The following is a 6382-nucleotide window of genomic DNA, read 5'->3' as shown; positions in this document are numbered from 1 at the left end:
ACAAAACTATGAGGTACATGTTTGATCCCTCCTGCTCTTGGTGCACCATGATCATGCCCATGAGGTATCTGATGGAGCTCCTGAAGGTCTCACCGAGGAGCCACGCGGGCCGATTGAGCTCTCCGTTCACCGCCATCTGTTGATTCCACACTTTTTTTTCCTTCTCGCCGCCGCCTCACATCCAGCCTTTTATTCTCCGATCCAAAATTAGATCAAGTGCTTCATTCACAGCTAGCGTGTTGCTAACGGAGGTGCTACCACAGAGGGTACGTGTAGACAAAGAAAGCCTTATTTATAGACCAAAGGGTGGGGAAAATGACGGGTGGAGTTGATTTGGTATGTGGGAGAAGAACATGGGTGCAGCCCAGGGGAAAGAGAAGGCTGCACCTCTTTAGGGTTTGACTCCTCTTCACGGTGAATGTCCAACTCTGGCTCTCTGTGATGTGCAGATTCAAAGAAGAAGATGATGTTGAGCAGCCACGGAGAGATGTTTAACCGCTGGCGGCCCACTGGGCACAAGACCTGCCCAAAAGGTGGCTTGACCTCCAGCAGAGGGTCAGGCATTTCCACCAACCCTGGTATTCAGACTCCGATTCACCCTTTATTTTACACGGCGGTGTCCAGCTTTATGTGAATAGTCTCCTTCTCCAGCTCCATGGAGAGGGTCAGGAAGGAGTCAATCAGAGGGACGGCACATGCTCGATGTTCTGGACTCAGATGGTTTGGACATGGATAGAGGAGGAATGAAGGAGATCTGGGTAGAAGGACGCTGAGGTTGGAGCTGCCGGGCAGGAGGTCTGGAGGAACATCAGAGAGGAGGGTCATGGATGGAGGGAGGGTAGATGTATGAGAGGAAAAGGTGAGATGGGGACAGGTGATTGGCTGAGGGGTAGATAGAGGCAGGTGATTGGCTGAGGGTTGGATGGGGGCAGGTGATTGGCTGAAGGTCATATGAGGGCAGGTGATCGGCTAAGGGTTACATAGAGGCGGGTGATTGGCTGAGGGTTGGATGGGGGCAGGTGATTGGCCGAAGGTCATATGAGGGCAGGTGATCGGCTGAGGGTAAGATAGAGGCAGGTGATTGGACGAGGGTTAGATAGAGGCAGGTGATTGGACGAGGGTTAGATAGAGGCAGGTGACTGTCTGTGACTCAGCTCAGAGGAGAAGGTGGCTTCCACAGTGACACCAGTTGATGGTCCACTTTGTAGTGTGTTTGCTGGTCCCTGGAAGACCTCCGTCTCCTCCCCTCTTTTTAATAATGCATTATTTTCCCGGTTCCCTGTCGCACCCGTGACTATCTGTGATTCGCCTCCTTGCTCTTTTCCAGTCCCGAAAATGATCTGCAGGAAAGTATATCCGTCTGCTTGCAGGGACCAGGTCTGTGAGAGGCTGCGAAATAGTCCAATCTATTAAAAAAAAACTAAATCTGATGGTTTCATGCAGTTTTGGTGGAGCTGGAGGTTCTTGTGTTTGCCCCCTCTCATCGGGGAGGTGGTGGTGGGGCGCCGGGAAAAAAAAACATGCGATTACGTTAAAAACGAAACTTGTGTTTGCTTTTAAAGTCCTCTAATGCAGATTGCTTTACGAGCAGCCCGCTGATCAAATATCTGTATTGACTGAATTTAAAGTGGCTGCCGACACGCGGAGATGAATTAGCACTTGGAGGGCAAACTGTTACCCACGGATTCTCCCATATTTTATGGAAATGAAACGGCGGAAAGGTGTTTTTTTTTTTCTTTCCCGTCTAAAAGCGTCTCCCATCACCGCGGTGGAAAATCCAAATCGGGCATTCGTTGAAATTCAGCGAGGGGTTGAAGTGCAGAGTTAATCTAAAGTTTTGAATAACAGTGCTTCGGGCCCACACACACACACACACACACACACGCCCCCATTGCATTAGAAAGTGGTCTGGTACATTCCAGTTGGTCACGGTAAAGTGTAGTGAAATGAAAATGCATGTATCCTCCGTCGCCTCGGCCGTACACAGCCGCCAGAAGGCCGCCGCGCCGCTACCGCCGACTTGCTTTTCATCATGTACCAGCTTTATCTCCAGGTGCCCCTCACACACACTCCATCTGTGTTTATTAGACATCCAGACACACTCCAGTAAGAGGGGGAGTGTTCTCAGGAACAGATGCACCACAATCTGTCAGCACTGGTGTCCACACACACGCACACACACACGCACACACACACACACACACAGCGCAGCCCGTCTCCTTTAACTCCCAGAATATGTGAATCCTCATAGTTCCAGAACCAGAACCTCTTCATTCATCACATGTTCATCAAGGCTGCGTTCACGCCTTCATACCTGGTAGAAGTATTCTGTCATCTGCAGTTCCAAGAAGTGTTTCAGTTTGGTTCCAGGACGTTGCCTTCTTCTCCTCCTCCTCCTCCAGGTGTATCTTCATAGTTGTGCACTCCCACAGGCAGTGAAGAACCACAGTAGGGTTGCAACTTCAGCTCCACACTCCAAAACAAACCACTGAAAAAGAAGTAGAATATGAAGATGAAGACAACACGGAGGTGGAAGTTGCCACAGCGTTCACGGAAGAACCCTGATAGCCGTCAGCTAACTCCGCACTTATTCAGGCCAAAATGTAGATGTTCCTCTGCAAGCCCTGGAAGATTCTCGGAGGCGTAGCAGGCCAAGAAAACATCTGAGCTGTGACCAGGAGAGGTTTTAAGGTGGCGCTTTGCGAGAAGTATCTAAGAATGAATGTGGCTTATGAGCTCCACCAAGCAATTGGAAAAAGACCCCGCCTTTGAGATGGCAATGAGATGGTTCCTGGTTCTTCTGCTGTCCCCGTGCAGCCTGGTTCCTAAGAAGGTATGGGACCTGCGAAATGTTCCCACAGAGAGAAGATGGTGGAGGAAGGTCTGAGGACGTTCTGGAAACCACCACCAACATCTCCCGGCAGTACACCGCATCTGGACCGGCTCAAACCGGCACAGAGCTGAACGCCATCATTCCCCACCTCTGGGCCGAGAGCCCTCCGGGTGACCCGAGCGGCTGTTGGACGCGCAAAATCAGCACCTGAGGAACTGCGCTGAGCAGCTTCCGTCCCTCCAGAGCTTCTCACGTTCCATAGCTGGTTCTCACCAGGCTTGTGCTCAGGCAGCCTGTGACCTGCTGGCTCGCCAAACATCTTGCATTAGACATGAGTGTGTAACCTGAAAGCTCCGGTGTCCGGTGTCCTCCGGCAACATGCGAGAGCCCGACCAGGGATAAGACTATTTTATTGTTTTAATTGTTGCGATAAAATTAGGATGAAGAATAGATTTAAAATCTTTAGTATTTCTATATTATCTATCCTGACATTTAGGATCTTGTCTGCCGATTCACACGATCCGTGAGATGTTTAGAGCGTTCCGCTTGTCCACTTTTCTGTGTTTTACCTCTCCGATTCATCATTTGGATCTTTTTATTCATTTTTTTTTATTGCTTATCCTGCGGGAATACAACCAGGGACCTCCTTGCTGTGAGGAGTAAGCTCTAACCGCTGCACCACAGCGCCCCCTAGTGTCCGATAACCAGAAGCTTGAGGTGATGTCGAAAATCAGAGATCTGAGTAGTTTGCTGCTGCTGTGGTCAGAGACAAGGAGGTCCCTGCTTGGATTCCCGCCGATCCGTTCCGGAGGCTCCATGTTCTCCCGTGTCTGCGTGGGGTTCCTCAGGGTTCTCCGGGTTCCTCCCGCGGTCCTTCACGTGCAGGAGGGTCATGGAGGCTCCTTGAATAGCCCCCTACATGTGGATAAGAGGGCGAGAAACTTTTATTCTTATTGCTTCTCTGAAAATCCGTGAGAGCCGAGCAACGGTGGTTTCAAGTGCTGACAAGAGGTGGAGACTGAAGCCGCTGGCATTGAGAAAGTCAAAGTCATGTTGGGGATCTGAAGCTGAGGGAAATGCTGATGTCAGCTGCTGATATTGATTGACAGGTGATGGTCACATGACGGGTGCAGGGTGCCGTAGGCTCCCCGAGGGTTCGGGCCGCGGCTGTGTTTTATTTAATGAGCTATTGACCCTGAAAGGAACACGGCGGTTTAGATGTTTGCCTCCTTCCAGCCTCGCCATGATTGAACACGCAGAGTCTGAGTTTATCCGGCAGGGCTGCGTCTTTCCGTTAGGTTTTCCGCGATTCTATGTCGTCATGGCTCGAGGGTCTCTGGGTTTAGATATGGGTTTGTGATCCTCCCGGCCGTTCGAGTCCTACAGAGGTTTCCCAGCAGCTTTGCAGAGCTCCGCTCAGGTCAGCTGGTCCCTCCTGGGTTTATCTCAGCGTCGGCTCGGGTCGAAATCTTCTTGTCGTGCCAACTTGACTTGAATTTCTTCACTTGAAGACGTTTCAGCCCTCATCCCACAGGTTTCTTCCGTTCTAACCCCGCCAGGGTTGTGGGCGGGTCTAGGTTATGGTGACTTGTTGTGTAAATGGAAGGGTTGCTCTGAAGAAGCAACATGTTCATGGGATTACCTGGATTGGTTTGTGAAACAGGAGTGAAACCTGTCGGATCGCATGAACTGAAGCTCACGCGGATGTTACCGGGGGGCTGCTCCTGGTGGTGGGTCTTTCCTGGTTTTTCGGAAGGTGCAGAAGGTCCCGGTCCGTCTTGGTATTGATCACGGTACGCCGTTGTACGTTTGTGTCCGAAGCCCCCTCTTCTTTTCACAGATGTTTTTTTTTGTTTTGACAAAGATCATGAACAGCCCCTCTGCCCCAATTCAACAAGAAGAATCAACGAAGTAGAAGCTAGAAGCTCCTAACAAGTGTGTGTTTTCATAGATTGATGGAAACACACAAGCAGCGGAGCATCCCAATGCGAGGTGGGCGGCCGGTTCGATTCCCACCCCGGCCTGCATGTCAAAGCGCCCTTGAGCAAGGCACCACCGCCTCCCATTGGCTCCAGGTGGGGTGGCTAGCGCCTAGCGCGGCAGCTCTGACACCATCAGTGTGTGTGAATGGGTGAATGGATGGAATGTGATCCAGTGTTAAGCACTTTGAAACCGCAAGGTGATGAAAACACCGTTCAAGAGGACGCCATCTGCACACACACACACACACACACACGACCGATCAGGCACAGATCGGCCACCTGATCCTTAATCTATAAGACCCGGTGTCTAATTTCCATTTAAATGAAAGCTCCTCCAGGATGGGAGGATAAAACAAGCCCCCCTTGGGGGAGGAGGGGCCGGTAGGCGGCCCAACGGAGAAACTCGCAAATTGCAGTGACAAAATCATTACGGGTCCTGAGTCATGACTTTTTCTGTGGTTTTGGACGAGGTTTCACACTGGGAAACTCCCGCTAAAAACGGCAGTCCAATGGACGGGTAAAACCTGCTGCTAGTTTTAGCAGAACCAAAAAAAAGGCAAGTTGAGATGATGATGAAATGCACTTTATTGATCCCAAGCTTGGGAAATTGTTTACAAGGACAAGACAGTGACAGGCTATCTCAGAATAAAATAAAATAAAATAAAATAAAATATCTTCTATTAAAAAAAGTCTCTCCGAAATATATACAGGGATAAAAAATAGTTAAAAAGTATTATAAATTAAAATACTTAAATGCTTAAAAATGACCAAATACTTCAAATCATAAAATACTTTAAAACGAAGACAAAGCTACAGTTTTGCTGAGGTGCTGCTGCAGGCTGCCTCCTCTTTTCTTGATAGTTGTATTCTTATGAAATCCCCACTCGTATCCTTCCTTCTCCTCTCCCTCCCACTCAGCCAGGAGCTTCACCTGACCTTTCATAGACTTTTTACAGCCGCCACCTTTTATTGCGGCTCCTCCGGACGTTTAAGACGACATATACATTTATGGTGCTACGCTCGACTGACGGGGGGGGGGGAGAAACGTGCTCGTCGTAAACGTGAAAGAAGCGGAGCTGGAGCGGGACCCGGGTTTCAATGATGCAAGCGTGCAGGAGGTTGACTCGAGACCCTACATACGTTCATACTCCGCTGACTGAAGCGTGAGCCGTGTCCGATGAATGAAAGATGACGGCCTGTTGTTCATCAAGCCGCGGCTAAGCCACCAGTATTGGCGTTAGCGTAACCTTCTCCCCGTCTCCAGCAACATCTTGTTGCACTTACTGCAGATATAACGGGGTTTGGACCAGCCCTAGGGCAGTTAAAATGGTTAAAAGATAAAGAGACACCACACACCAATATTTCATTTAAATGCCGGCTTGTTTATCAAAAAGAATTGAGGTAGTTAGAAATAGTAGTAATTACATGTATGGTACAATTGGTACCATACAGACATTTACACAGACACAACATTAAGTACACAAAATCATTTGCATAGACATACAAATTCAGTTTCAGTTTCAACCCTTGTTTCCCTTAAAGTAAAGAAATAAATATGAATTTCTTA

Source organism: Fistularia commersonii, chromosome 16 (genome assembly GCF_037954325.1).
Source record: "Fistularia commersonii isolate RoL2024-O1a breed Wild chromosome 16, RoL_Fcom_v1.0, whole genome shotgun sequence".
NCBI classification, from domain to species: domain Eukaryota; kingdom Metazoa; phylum Chordata; class Actinopteri; order Syngnathiformes; family Fistulariidae; genus Fistularia; species Fistularia commersonii.
The sequence above is the reverse complement of the archived record's forward strand: the minus strand, read 5'-3'. Positions refer to the sequence as shown.